Source organism: Rousettus aegyptiacus, unplaced genomic scaffold (genome assembly GCF_014176215.1).
Source record: "Rousettus aegyptiacus isolate mRouAeg1 unplaced genomic scaffold, mRouAeg1.p scaffold_m13_p_18, whole genome shotgun sequence".
Lineage (NCBI taxonomy): Eukaryota > Metazoa > Chordata > Mammalia > Chiroptera > Pteropodidae > Rousettus > Rousettus aegyptiacus.
In genome coordinates, this window is record NW_023416293.1 from 7216787 (window position 1) to 7232407 (window position 15621).

The 15621-nt window shown below is 39.7% G+C and overlaps 1 long non-coding RNA gene across 1 annotated transcript in view; it reads left to right on the forward strand.

Moving 5' to 3' along the window:
• Positions 1–627: 627 nt before the first annotated feature.
• LOC107498964 overlaps positions 628–15621 on the forward strand; it is a 58931-nt gene continuing 43937 nt past the window's right edge. Inside the window, exon 1 of the long non-coding RNA XR_001594167.2 lies at positions 628–728. This is a non-coding gene — a long non-coding RNA (uncharacterized LOC107498964). The remainder of the gene's footprint in view (positions 729–15621) is intronic.

Genomic DNA, 15621 nt, shown 5'->3' on the forward strand with positions numbered 1-15621 from the left:
TCGCAAAGAGGCTCATTTTGCACAGAACCTTCTGATGAATGAAACGGGCCACGAAACAGTTATGAGCAGTGATACAATACCGAGTCTCTCATGATTGGTTTTCACAGAAAGGCTAACAGAGCCTTGCTCAGAAATATCAGGAAGTTTATATAGATGGTTCTGGGGTTTTCCGAATATGATTTCTCTGGAGTATTTTGACTGTTCTATGCACAGAACGCTTAGAAAAAGAACTTAATTTGATCGGTCTCTGTTTTGCAGTCTCCTCCCATGATATTGCGCTAAACTCAAAATCTGTTCTCTGAGCCTGAGGAGGAAATTGTTCCTTGAGATGATTGTTAATTGCCAGAGACAAGAAGTAATCACCAAATTTCTAAACATATGCATTATTCTTCATTGTAATTTCAGAGATTAAAAAGTCCTATCAAACATTTATTGCCCATACCATGCACTTTCTTCCTCAAGAACTATCTCTCTCTTTATGGAAATAAGAACATCCACTTCTTTGTGTGAATTTATCGGTAGTGAGAAAAATGCAATGGGAAGTTGTTTCATTACGTCTGGGTAACCCCCGCTCTGTTTGCAGAGCTGGCGTCTCATGATCTGGAATGAAGAAGACTCTTTAAGAAGCGAGAGGCCCGTGACAGCGGCCGAAATGCGGTTGGGAGAAGCAGGCGCTGACCGGACCAGAGGAAGAACGCACCTGCTGCTGCTCGACGCTTGCCCTGCAGGTGAGTCTCACTGGCTCCTGTGTTAGGCTTTGCCAAGAAGCCTGGCTCTAGCGTAGACCTCACGGGCTCCTTCTTTGCCACATTCACCCAGAAACAGACATGGAGGGGTAGGGTCAGAAGGGGTGGGAGCCAAACTTTGTGCCTGCCTGGAAGATTGTAGACTCTGAATGGCTTAAGCAAAGAATACCGAAGTACTCGTGCAAGCGGTAGACATCCTTCCGACATCTGCAACTTTCGTGAAAGGCATCCACGGTAAGGACGTGATTCTGCACTTCTCTTTATTTTGCTCATTTCCTGAATGCCAGCTATTTAAGCCGCTTTAGGTTTCGCGAGATCGGAATTACATGCCTTTTATCCGCATTGGTCAGTTTATCTTTAGGAAACTGATGTTTCCTCAAGGTCCTAGCAAATATGTGCTGGGCCGTTTGCAAGGGCGTGTCACTGAGAGCAAAACCTACCACCAGTCAGCGTCACCCCATCGTAGTTTGTCCTCGAGGGTCTGAATCTGCACGCTGCCCGCGCTCGTGGCAATAGCGATGTGCTATTTTCTTATATAACAAGAACAAAATGCTACTCAGTACAACAGTGTACAGGCCTACTTAGTTTGTCGCCTCTTCTGCAAAATTCCCCGAAACACTGCATATTTCCAAGCCTAAGTTCTGGTCGATTGCACATATTAATGGAAAATAATTATACATAACTCTGCCAGATAAACCATTATTTCCAATTCCCTTTGAATCATTTAAACAAAATAGAATGGATTTTTCTTGATCGTTTAATTATTGAGTGTAATTATTTAAAAGTTTGTAAGATGACTTCTTGTGTTCGTTTAAGAATAGACCATTAATCAAAAAATTAGATCTTTAACATTGGGTATATTTTAAGATTATAATAAATAGATGACTGGACTAAAAAAACACACACACACAGATTCGGTTATAAGCATATTATTTTCAAAACCCCTTGCAAAAATTTATTAGCTAAAAAGGCAGGACCTTTGCTTTATTAACTGCTTCATGTGCAGCAGCTGGAAGACCATCTGATACTTAATAGGAATTCAGTAAATAGTTGTTGAATGAAGAAATGAACTTGAATTTAATTGAAAGCTTAAACCTGTGTTTAACAGAATCCAGACTTTTTAATATGAAACAAAGAAGTGGAGCTAGAGAAGTATTTGTACACTGGCTTTGCTTTTGATTTAAGTATAGAAGGGTAGAATACGTCATGCATGTATTTTCTGCATTATCTTTGCCAGTCATGTGACGTGTTCAAAGGGCATAGGAGAGACAGCCTAACTGGGCTGCTCCTGGCCCTCATGACACTGTCCTGCCAACAAGGAGGTACTTGAAGGAGGCACCCCCTCATGAGGTACCCCCCCCAAACATCACAGAACAGCACAATGCGACATGCTGAACTATTTAATGAATTACAATCCCTATATAAAAAATGCAACAGCAGATGTTTCTCTCGTTGAGGAGAGTGTCAAGACCGTTTCTGAACCAGAGGAGGCGAACTGGCCGGCCGCCTGCAGTCAGGAGCGCAGACTGGTTTCGTCCGCAGCATGGTGTAAAAGCGCGCGTCGATATTCACATGCTAAAGATTGTAGATTCAAAACGTCTGTATCGCTTCTCTTGGAAACTGATTTCAGGAAGCCTGGCATCATTGGTCAGCCTTTATTTGGGGATGCCGAAAGGCTGTCACTGTTAGGTGTAGGTGTGCATTCGCACCAAATGAGACTTCTGTACAATGCCGTTATGTTCCTTGCAAGCATCCGAGTTGGTTACTCTAGCGGTTACCTCCGCGAAGTGTCTCTGTGTTCTCGTTCCTTTGACCTTTCTGTCTGTTGCAAAGGAAACACACCTCCGTCCGCTATTTCGGGACAACTAGAGTGATGAACTTTTTGGGCAGGTAGGTTCTTAGAAGCAGAGTGGGCATCGCGCACCTGTGTTTTCTCAATATGTGCAAGGAGGCGGCAGCAGCCTGACCGAGACCAGCATTAATTAACATCTTCAGTTTTAGCAGTTTATCATTGAATTAATTTATAGAACATTTACTATCAAAAGGAAAATAATATTTCTTTATACTGGGTTTTGAGGAATGATTCTTTATTCTGGTTATATTAGCTTCCTCCCCAAACTCATTCGGACCTCACTAGCATTCCAGATTTTATCATCCCTTTATTCTACCTATTATTTATATATGTCTATTCCAGTATTTTAAAAAAAATCTTTATTTCATCTCAGTTTAGTTTTGGAAACCTTTGTTGAAATGGAATCATTTGTAAAAACCCATTTATAAAATAAATGTGCCAACCCATCATCATTCTCTACTATATATAACAACTAGATGTTTTGTTTTTTGAGGGGGAGCGGGGAGAGGGAGCTTATCTTATTTCCAGTAATGTACACAGATGGAGAAAGAGAAACCTAGGACACAGTTCTTTATAAGAGGGAGGTGTGCTGGAATTTAGGGTATTACTACTTCATATCTCAAAGAAACACTAGTGATAAAGTAATATACCTTTTTACCTATGTCAGTGATAATTTACAGTTTGGGGAATTCATTCAGAGAAAGTCCTTCAAGTTCAGTGAGCTGATGTGACAGTTTCTCTGTTTCTCATCCTTACCCCACTTATGTTACCATTGAAAGTAACAAGTGCGTGAGGACATTCTAGTGGCATTCACTTTTTTAACGAGTGTAGTCAATCAAACTTACAATCACCGTCCTGGTTGTTGAACCATAAAATTAAGACCATTTCCTCTCGAGGGGCTCACAATCCACGGGCTCTGTAGACAACTGAACTGCGAGGTTAATATTTCGTCCTGTCAGTAGTGGAATAGATGTTAAGGAAACATGAAGAAAGTGCGTGTACTTGCCCTCAAGGCATGCAAAGAAATCCTGTTCAAGCTGAGTCTATCGCAGGATGCGTTCACCATGACTTGGAGTATTTGGGAGGGGGTCAGACGTTGCATATGCTGAAGGATACATCATGCATCGGGTAATGAAAGTTTCAAGTGTGTTTTGACATTTGAAATTCATCGTTTTGAGGCTGCTACTTCTGAGGAAGTCTCTAGCTTAGGTGACTGGAAGTGTCTTCTGAATTTTTGAATCTGAAGAAATGGATTTGAATGTATAGAGTGAAGAATCGCTTCTGGAAATGACGGGGGAGAGAGCGATGTCCGTTTCCATGCGTGGCGGAGTCAGCAGTGACAGGGGAAGCATTCTAGGGCCAGTGCCAACAGTGCCAGTGACAGGTGCCCGTGTGCAGTGATGGCAGCAGGTAGTGGTGCCAACCAAGGATTTTGACTGATTCTGGCTGCATAGTTTCCCTTTCTTGGGGCCCTAAATTCCCAGCTCTCCCAGAAATCCTGTAAACTACTTAAAATCCAATAAATATATATTTTTTCTTGCTTATATCAGCCAGGGCTTGTGTTTGTTGCTTGTAATGCGGTACCTAGATTAATCTGTGCCAATATGTGACAATATTGATAATAGATGCCAAACACTGTGTTAGCTACTGAAGAAGAACAAAGGAAGAGTCATGATCATAAAAAATTAACTGCATCCAAAGATTTCCTCAAGGAGAATTTGTCAGTCCGAGTTTCTTTATTCTCAGTCAGTATAAGGAAACTAATTTTTTGTCCACAATGTATAAGATCTGGAGAGAAAAACTTTCTGCTTAAACACATCAAGGGATTTTAATGGAATTTGGGGGATGGAGGTTTTCTGAAGAGACAGAGAGGAAAGTCCACATATCACTTAACAAGTAGTAGCATTGTAGACTTTTAGAGTGGAAGCGACTCATGAGAGGCCACTTAATCCAAACTCCTACTTGATCCATGGAGCTTAAAATAGTTTCAGGCCCAAATTGTAGGCTCGTAATTGCAGCGTTGAGGCCCATACTGTCTTTCTTTCTCCTTTTGTTTTGTTTAAAATCAGCACAGACTTTCCTCAATATAACACAATTGCGGAACTACGCTAGGCTGGTCTGTCACTTAGCGAAGCCTGGGGGGGAGGGGACAGTGCTTCACTGGGCAGGCATCTGAGCCTGGGGCAGCGACTTCAATAGCTAAGCTGTGCTTCTGTGTGTCATTGCTGCATTTCACGTATCTGAGGTATTGATCACTGTTAAGTGTCATGCACTTTCAGTGGAATCACAGTAAAAGAGAGTTGGAGTTGACCTTTCCTCTTCATGTCACAGTGACATAATAAACTGAATCAAGATTGCCTTAAGTGGTCACCACATTTATGATAGTTGAAGTTTGCAGGACAGAGAGATTTATTTGCATCGGCAAGGGAGAAAGGAATCTCTTCTCTTCTTCAAATTTTCTACATTACATGTGGGTGATTTTAGCAAAAAAAATCTCTGGTTTTGATCCATATGCTGGTTCCCTAGTGTTTGGGGGTGAAATTCTAAAGATTTCAAGCATTACATGCACACTTTTGGAAAAAAAAGGTGAATTCATTGGTGGCAATATTTTGTTTCATTTTTAAGAATAAACTTGTTGAACAAGGCAGTTACCCTCAGTTGATAACTACATACCTGGGTAACGTGTCTCCCTTGGAAAGCTCAGAGTTTTTGCTCTTCTAGACATTAGTTCTAGACAGTCTTTCGCATTCCAGTGAATACCGGAGGAATAAGCTCTGTGGCTGTGTTTTTAAACTAATAAAGCCACAGTTGCTTGACTGGGAGCTTATTATTGTGCCGGATTTTCTGCCAGGCTCTTTTTATATCGATTGCCTACTTTAAATGATTGCTAGCTAGTCCAGGCACTTATTTTTCAAATGAGTCAGGTTTAGTCACTTTCCTTCATCCTTTCTACTAGCTGTCTCATTCTTCTCTGTCCCTTGCTTTTATCATTGGGAATTTAGAGATAAACTGTGAGCAAGAATGCCATTTCACAAAATGAAATCAACCAAGTCACTCGCATGTCTGGCACCTGAGCATGTGATTTCGAGTTTCCAGGTCAGGGTGACTCCGCATGGCGGGAGGGGTTGGGCAGGGTGGCCAGCACGGGGCTAATGTCCCTGGATGAAGCACAGTATATATCTGCAAGGGATTCCCAGCTCGCCTGAGACGACCAGCCGAACAAGTCACTTTAACTCTCTATTTGGAGAGGCTTCTCTGAAAAACAATATAGATCAAGTAAATGATGTCCAATGTACCTTCTCCCTCTGACATTTATAAGGCTATGACCTCCTAAAGGACACCTCGCCCTAACCTCTGTCCCGTAGTCCAGTTGCATTGATCCAAGAGCCCACTTGGTGCGTTGACCTGAGAACCACATAGGCATCTCAAGTTGGAGCATGATCTGAATTACACTGAACCTCTTTCCAACCTATGGTTCCTGAATTGAACTTTGATAGAACTTCTCGCCTTATACAATACGCAAGAATAGGGAATTTCCTGTGACTTCATCTCCCTTACTTGGGACATCAAGTTCATTACCAGACCTTCTCAAATCAGTCCCAAAATCTCCCCCACATCTATTCCATTCACTTTGCCCTCTCACTTTTTCTACCCCAATTCAGGGACTACTGCCCTCTCCAGCTCCCATGTTTAGCGCCGTGGCCTGCCGGGTGCACCCAGCTTTTCCTCTTCCATGCCTTTCCACCTGTCCCCACAACGTCCCAAAGAGCAAGTCTCTCCCTCACATCTATCCAGTCCTTATCACTCTCTCAGTCAACACCCGGCTTACCTCCCAGGCCACAGCATACCGATTTATGTGATTTTATCAGTCTCTCTACACCACTCAGCATGTTTTTTGTTTGTTTGTTCTGTGCCTAAGACTTCTTACCCATCTCTCGCTTCATCACCAAAGTGATTTCTACACATCCTTCAAGGTTCAGCTTAGAAACAGCCTCTTCTAGGAAGACTTAACAGGTCGTGTTTAAGCGCTTTCTCTGAATTTTCACAGAACCCCATGAATGTCTCCACTGTTGTCCTTATCACAGCTGCATTTGTTTATTGACTAAACTGCTTCATTCTTGGCTTTCAAAGTTTTCAGAGACCAAGGATTGCACCTTTCATCCCTGTCTTATTAACATATGGTGATTGCTCAATAAAAATACAATGTTTTACATGAAAATACCATGGATACTGCCAAGATCCTAAAGGAGGAAGGGACAAGTTAATTAGTATCCAGAAATCTGAGTCTAAAACCTACTTATAAAAAGTCTACAGTAACATGGGCTTCAGCTCATTTCTCCCACTGATTATACCTCTCAACTCCGCAGAGCATAAAAACAGTTAACTGAGGGCTTGAAAACATTAACAAGAGCAGGTGAATTTTAGAGGGAAAATTTAAAAAGAAATTTTTTTTCTTTTTCTCAACATCATTTTCCAAAAGTAGGTCTCAGTCAGGAAGGCACGCCCTGCCAGATGAAACACACTGACATAAATTATTCTGTCCTTCGGGCTCAAGGAAACAGGAAATGTAGCCCCTCTAGGTTGGCAAGTGAGGAGAGGATGGTAGAGGGAGAGAACCAGTTATGGAGGCCCCCTAACTCTGTGTGTGAACCCTCACAAGTTCCAGACTAACCTCTGAGCTGCACATGCTTGCATCAGACTCAAGCCAGTGTAGAAAGGCTTAAAGAAGAAACCCGAGAATGAAAGTAACCCAGGCAAAAGGCAACACAAAACTCACAGTGTAAGACTCACAGGATTGACTGCCTCCTGAAACAAAAACCTCAATATTTTGCAGAGATTTATGGCAGAACCTAGAGTATACACAATATTACACTTGCACAAAGGGAAAATCAAAATTACTCCGTATTAAAGGAACCAGGGAAGTGTGATTTATTCTCAAAAAAGGCAATAAAAAGATGTCAGCTGCAAGAAATTCTAGACATTGAAATTATCAGATAAAGAAAAGACTTTGAAGCAAATCTCGTAATTATGCATCATGAAATAAACAAAAAGTTATTTGCAGTAAATGAAAAGATAAAAAAAATAAGACTATAAAAGGCTGTTTTCTCTTAAGTCCCAAATTTATTAGTGTATGTTTGTTCATTCTGTTCTTTTATTATGCTATTAATCTTGTGTTGTGTTTGGAATTATTTCTGTTTTACATTCAGAATTTATCTGCATGTTCTCATTTAGTTTATCCTCTTTGCAGAGATTTGGCTAAATTATTGTTCTTTCCTAAAACACCGTTGTTTGTTTAGTTGTGTTAATCTTATCTATCGATTTTTCTCTGGTTGCTATTGTTTGTGTTACTGACCTCTGCTCTTACAGTTATTATTTTCCTCCACTCGTGTCCCTTGGGTTTGCTCTCTTGATCTTTCGCCAACTTTTAAAATTAGATATTTTGATATTTTTTTCAGAACGTGTCTCGTTTCTGTCTAAATGTACGTAAACGTCTTTATTTTTCAGCAGTACTTTTTTAGCTGTTCCCTATATTTTTGAGATGTAGTGTTTTCATTTCCATTTGGTTCTAAGTATTTTTAATTAATCTTTATAATTGTATTCATACAACAAATGACATACAATTACTAGCAGTCTACACACATATGCATAGAAATATGTTTCTATTTTAGCTTTACACACTTTATATATAATTTGAATATAGACTCATTTAATGATTTCAATTTTTTTCCTATTGTCATCAGCAAACGTATCTTCTAAGTTGTTGATTTTACCAAATTTGTTGAGATTTCCTTTTAGATATTACATTGTTGAGAAACAACATTAAACTGAGTCAGTTTTAAAGATCTTAATGACTGTTTTTAATGATGTAGGAATGGGGCAGCATGCCTTTCTTTTCTTTTTCAATTTGTTAAGCTCAAAAATATCAGGACTTTTCCCTGAATACAATGCTCACATCTTCTTATATTTTATTCTCTTCTTTCTTCACCCAGCTCTGTTGCCATTATTTACAATCTAATTCTAATTATAATAAATAAACATTTTGTTGGTTTTTTGCTTTACTTTATAAACAATCTACATGAAAATAAACTACATTAAACTATTTACTAACATTTGTACTATATCTCATAGAATTCGCCTTGAGTTATCCATTTTCTTGCTGGAGTTGTTTACCTGAGAATAAATTTGCAGATAGTCTTTTGTGGAATGGAAGTCTCTAGAACTTCTATTTTCAAGATGACATAGTCAATATCCACATATGATTATTGAGAAAAAGTTCTAGAGACTGAATCCCTAGAGAACATGCTCTTTCACCTTTCAATTTAAATAATTTGCTTAAGTATGAATACTAACACTTTGAGACTTTAAAGAGAGTATTTTTCCACCTAGTATTGGACTGTTTGGTGACAATTTAATTCTGGTTGTTTGTAGAATCTATAATTTTTTTCTTAGGAATCTTTTAAGAATTTTCGTTTTATACTTAATTATATAAAATTTGTATTTTAAAGTGATCTTGAGATAATGCTATTTGGGGGCTTTTTTTCTTAGTCATTAGTTTTTCAATACTTTTTCTCCCTCTCTACTTTTCTGTATCCAGAAATTCGACTATAAGGATATAGCTGAATTTGATAAGCCTGAAATTGATAAACCTGCTACTATGCTCCTCATATGTTAATTTTTCTTTTGCATTGCTAGTTACTTTTATCCATTTTATTTTATTTTGAGGAATCTCTTAAGATGCCTTTCTGTTACATACATTCTGCTCTACCTCTAAGCTACTAACTTTTTAAAATTCAAACATCATCGATTCCATAGATGTTTCTATTTGTTTCTGCTTACGATAGCCATTATTTGCCTTTAATGCTTCTAGAGTGTTTTAGACCTATTTATTATAATTTTCTTCTCTAAGGAATATTAATTCTGTTTTGTGTAGTATTTGTAGTCTTTTTTACACATTTTCGTTACACAGATTTTTACATTTTTTTCACACGCGTACTCCATTTTGGCTCTCATAGATAGTTGCAGAGAGGAGGGAAACAAAATAGCGCCTATTCTTGGAATTTAAGGAAAATATGCTTCAGGGAAAAGAGACCTCTACCACCAATTGAACATAACTGCCTCACCTTATAGGCGACCTTGACCTTCAAGACATTCTCCAGGCTTCATGCTTGCGCATCGCTCTTTTCCAGAAGCTTGTACTTCTCAAATTATAATCTTTTAGCTCAGCTGGTCAGGTGATGGGGTGGGAAAAGTTTTTTGTCTAATCTTTCCAGAATATTTTATTAGTTCTTATTCTAGACAGCTTGGTCTCTGATCCCAGACAGATCTGTTCTCACTCCAGTAGCCATTTTGTGGACAGTGACCCACCCAAGGGCAATCTGGAAGTGAGGAAATGGCGAACATGGTTCCCCACAGCCTAAACTCCGCACAAGAACCCACACTCTCCTCCGTTCCTGACTCCACTGACCCTCTCCCTTCCCCCCTCGCATTCACCTCAGGTCATAGCTTTTCTGTCTCCCTACGGTTCTCCCATTTTCACATTAGTTTCACATGTCCACGAGACGATCTGATTTTCACAACCGAAAGAGGGAAGGTAGCCATACATTTACTCTTTTCAGGAATTAGTACTCTTTTCGGGCAAGCCGTAGAAACACATCTTACACAGAATATGTTTATAAACTTTGAAAACTGCATTTTCATGAAGACCAAACATTGCCTGATAAGGAGTCTTAGCAATGGATTTATTAAGCATTATAACTGAGAAGAATGGGATTGTTCAATTTATTCAATGATATTTATAACCATATAAATAAAACACTTAAGTTCTGCATTTTTATATATATATATATATTTTAAATTAATTTCTCCTTGTTTTATGTTCAGATCTAAAAAGAATAGTATATTTTAGGTAAAACCATCATTTATTTTAGGTACAAAGCAAACTGCGGGAGGTGGTTTAGCAAACTTTTCAACCCAGTGGCTCCATGACAATACTGACAGCTTTTGCAATTAGTTTAGGCTCTTTGTTTCTTGAGGCGACTGTGAAACCTATTGCCGTGGATTCGCTTCCCAATGAAATTGGTACACATCATAAAAATCGTAGCTGAGTTAATTGGTGCATTGGCTGACAGATGCAGAAAGGAGGCCAAGCCCTGAGCCATCCCGCTATCGCTAAAACCGCTGTGCTCTAACGGTGTTGGCTGAGACCATTGAGAAGGCCGCGCTGCCCCAAGGCTGAGCCAAGGCACAAATTGAGGACTTTGGTATCTAGGGATGTCAGACTGACACTTCCCATAAGCATCAAACACAGATTACGAAAAAGTAAAAAGATGTACTCTATGTAAGGATATTTTATAAATACCAAGTGATGCTATTATCTTGCTCAGAAATAAGTAGCGAGGAAACTTTCTGGTAACTAGGTAGATAAAAAGTTATAGATAGTACAAAACCTATCCATTTCTAAGTTTCAAGATTTCTTTAAAACATTCACTAGAGCCTAATATTGTAAAGTCTGTGAAATTTGGCTCTTTTTCTCCCCTCATTTTACCCCAAAGACCTTCCCATCTACTCAGTGAAAATAAATTTTGAACTCATGTTCAAAAGTTATCTATTTTGAGTATTCTTGTAATACAAAGATTTCTGGTGTGTCTATTTAGAAAGCACTTTCAAGGGACAACAGATGCATTAGAAAAATGTTTCTTAAACCTGGACAGTCCCTTTTAGAAAGGCATAGATAGAACCTGTAAATAGTGACACCCACTGTCACTCATTTCCAGTCACCTACAGGCAAGAAAAGAAATACTTCTTCATACGTACTCAGGATAGTAAACATTTAAAACTCGAAAATACCTTAGAATTAAATAGATTATTCTAAGTAACTTGGAACCCTTGAATTTTTCAAACAGGCATTTCTGAGAGACGATATATTTCTCAATTCCTGGGCATCAGCCAATGAATATACACAGGTATTTAAAATAGTATTCTATTAGCTGTACATGGAAGACAACAGTAAATCAATAGGCTTAAATGAATTCTAATGCTACATCTAAGCTCCCGTGGAATAAATAACACATACACCTGTAGGTTTGTGGGGACACTGGAGTTTCCTGCTTTCCTGGGAGAGTTCAGTTTGTCACAGTAGTAACTGGAGGTGGATTTACAGTGAAACTTAATGAAGCTTAAGCGTCAACAGCCTTCACCCGTCAGTGCCTTTAGGCGGGACCCGAGAGGTGCTTGCACGGTCCTATGTGTGTTAAATTTTTCAGAAGAAAGGCATTTTTGTTGCTTTCGGTCGGCATCACTGTGTATTCGCACTCCGGCTTCTCTGCCATGCTACCCCTCGTGCTGGGTAATACTGGAGCATCTCATGTCTCTGTGGGGTCTGCCTGAGGGGAAGTCGATTTGGGGAGACATTTAAGTTCACTGTTACCTTTTTTCCGATCTACACAAATATTTGCATTTATTCTTAATTTTATTTTTGATAATATTGTTTTTTTTTTTTTTTTATTAAAGAAGATCCCCAAATCACCCCATGCTTTGGATCCCCAAATCCTGGATCCAATCGCAATAGAAACCTTCACAGTAACACTGGGGACAGTGCTCCTCATGGTTTTTATTGTGACCTGGTTTTATTTCCAGTCTTTGCGAACTGTTTCTCTTCCGCCAGTAGTGAATTGTATTTCACCTGGGTGACGCAGGTTTTTCTACACTGACTGTTGACCCGTTTTAATATTTTGCACTGGAAGCACAGGATGTGCTTTCTAAAAGAGAAAATCTCGTCATGTGGATTACAAGTCTCAGGTTTCCGTCTCCCTCACGTGAAGCCCAGAGTTCTTACTATAACCTGCGAGATGGCGGGGGTCTTATCCCTCCTCCGCTCAACCCCTCCCCGCACCCCGACCACACCGTCTCTGCCCTGGTCACAGAGGGCTGCCCCCACCCCATGGTAATCGCCTCCTGCAGAAAGCACGCTCTCAGCTGTGACCCTGATGTGCAAACCGCAGTTTTCCGAAGTCTTTCTAATCCATTCAGATAGGATGGACGACAGGCATGTGATTCCGTGGGAATTTCTGCTTACAGTAACGTGGACTTGGAGGGGACAATGGCCCATTGACAGATTCTGTTGAAACGCCGGTGTGAATAGTGATGCAGAGGTAGGTCTGATGTTCCCACTATGTGTTAAAAAAAATTAGGGCGAGATAGAAACCGCAGAGAAGGCCGAAACACAGGTGCCGAATGGAGCAGAGATGAAGCACCCTGTGCCCCCCATCAGCTCGTGCAGGCCCTCCGTGGCGGGCGCCGGCCCATCTTGGATTCTTTAGACACCTCTGCATACTTCTCACACATCCCCCACGTCTTGGTTGGACCTAAGCGGGTTTCTTCTACTCATAATAAATGACCCCCCACAAAATCGAAATGGGCCGAGTTCCCATCACACGTGAGGTGCTCCTCTGCACGATCCCGCAGTCCTCCCTCGGCCTGCGCCAGGCTCCCTCCTCCCCAGGCCTCCACTCCCGACCCCAACTGCGCCTTCCCAATCACCCTCGGAGCTCTGAGCTTGTCATTTGGAACTTCCACCCTGGGAAGCCCGCGCCGACCGCTCCAGCGTGAGTTAAACATCTACCACGCACACCCCCCGCCTTTTTTTTTTCTTGTTTCTTGTTTCAAATAGACAATGAGAAATTTGAGGGCACAGTAACATTTGCAACATCCACACAGTGCTTGGCCCATAGTAGATAGATCATCATTAATGTTTATTCGGGAAGGAAAGGAGAGAGAGGGCGTAAAGGAAGGAGCAGAGAAAAGAAAGAAGCTCCAAATAGGTTCTTTCTCATGCACTAACTGCCCCACTCTCAACCATGGAAGGTAATACATAAGTGTTAGTGGACTTAATATGCCTGTTCTTGATGAATATGGTAGCTCAGTACAATAATCATTTAACTGTTATTCCTTAATTCAGAGAGACAACTATTTTAGCTTATTACAGTCCACCCCCTTTCTTTTGCCATCAAGGCTTACCTATAACTTCTTAACCAATGGACAGAGGTTTTAATGAAGTAATCGATACAGCAATCTGTTATTCTAATACCGATTTCTAACCCACTTACAGTAGATAAATTTGCCTAACAACTTGATTTTTAACCTGCTAGTCAGGACTGTGTAACAGTGGTCTGTAAGTCACTCCAAACGAGAGGACGATTTTCCTGCCAAGGTCTCCTGGCTGCGTTACTTTCGATTAGTTGTCTCTGTCTCCGGCTCTCAGGAGGCCTCATGGTAACCTAAGAAAGGAAATCTCAGTCTGAGAAGAATTTGCCAGATCACTTTCTTTTCAGATTGCTTTTAATAATCACATTTGTCTGTAAAACCCCAAAATATATACTTTAAGTTAAAACAGGAAAAAAAAAAAAGAAGACAAAAGTCATGAGCTATAAACATCTTTTACATACGTGGTAATGAGTGAACTCTACTTTTGGTAATTCAAAATTTCTAGAACTGCATCTTTTTTCCTAATTGCATTGTTCATATCTCTCCCATTAAAAAAAACATAAAAGTTACTAATTTTCCATTATCCTCAAATATGTAAAGTATACTGCACAGATGGAGTTTGGATTCTTCTTTGCCAGAGAAGCTTCATTAAGCATCGAACACAAAGGAAATGGCACGGCGACGAATCCATTCTTCAGTTTCGCTTCTTGGCAAAAAAAAACAAGAACCGACATTTTATTTTTAGAGAAAGTCTCCTTAACTAACAATTCGTTCTAAAATTCTTGTCAAGTTTTATAACACAATGCATCCTAAGGTCAAGCTCATGTTTAGAAATTATGTGCTTGGGCAAAAACATAGTAGTTCTGTCATCCTTATATTTCCATAACTTTGTGGGCTGTCTGGCTTTCTATGGGTGTTTACTGAAGGTGAAAGAAATTAGCTAAGTGAAAACAGAGGCCAAGTAATTGTCTATGTACCGAGTTCATTACAGCGTTTATAGTAATGAACACTATAATGCTATACTCGTCCTTGAAAAACCAGATGTGGAAGTAATTTATTAACTAAGTGTATATAAAATAATACTGTTTATATAATTTCTTATAATGTGTGGCTATATACTTGCATAAGTAACATTAAATGTGGGGGCATGCATGTTATTAAGATGTTCTAGAGAAAATAAATTACCCTATAATTGCGGATTTCTAGCTATGTTACTTGGCATATGTTTTTGGCATCTTTAAGCATACTGATAACTAGCATGGCTGTCTGCATCTTGGAACAAAGCTCTAAAAATAGTTGACATTTTGCTGTTTCTATAGTAACAAAGAAAATGGCTCCGTACTCTAGCAATGCTCCCACAGAGCTTAATGTTCTCTCTAGACTGCCTGTGAGCTATACTGCTATGTTCTTGTAGTGAAAAATACCATCACTCTTCTCTTCATGGCTTCGGTGTGTCTTATGACAATCTGACTGCTAGTGTAACAGTCTGAGCGCTCACCTGACATGGTTAAGACAAACATTCCAGTTATCTTTCAAGAAACTGAGTTTTACCTCAAAAGTACTAAAACCAGACCAGGCTCTCGCATGAAGTGATTTTAACTGTACTAGAAGGCTCCAGATCATCCTCTCCATCTGCCTCAATGTCTAATCTTTTACCAAAGCTGAAATAATTTTTCACATCTTTTGGCGAACTCATCACCGTTCCCTATTTGGGGATCTCCTAATGAATCCCATAATTGAAGGGGGCATATCTCTTTGTAATTTTACCCCAATTACAGTACAGCTTTTACTCCAATGCATTATAAACTTTATCGAAGTTGGGGGAGGGTTGTTTTCTAAGGAATCCTCAGTATGTGGATAGAGTAGGTACCTAGTAAATGCTTTGTTGGATGGATAAGAACATACTTAATATAGGAGTGGGAAAATTAATTTTCAATATGTCATTTATACTTTTTAAGGCTAAGTTCTAAGATATATCTTTCCATCTCCTGTAACTCAGTTGGGTAGTACACCAGTTGGTGAATGTGTAAGGTAGAATAA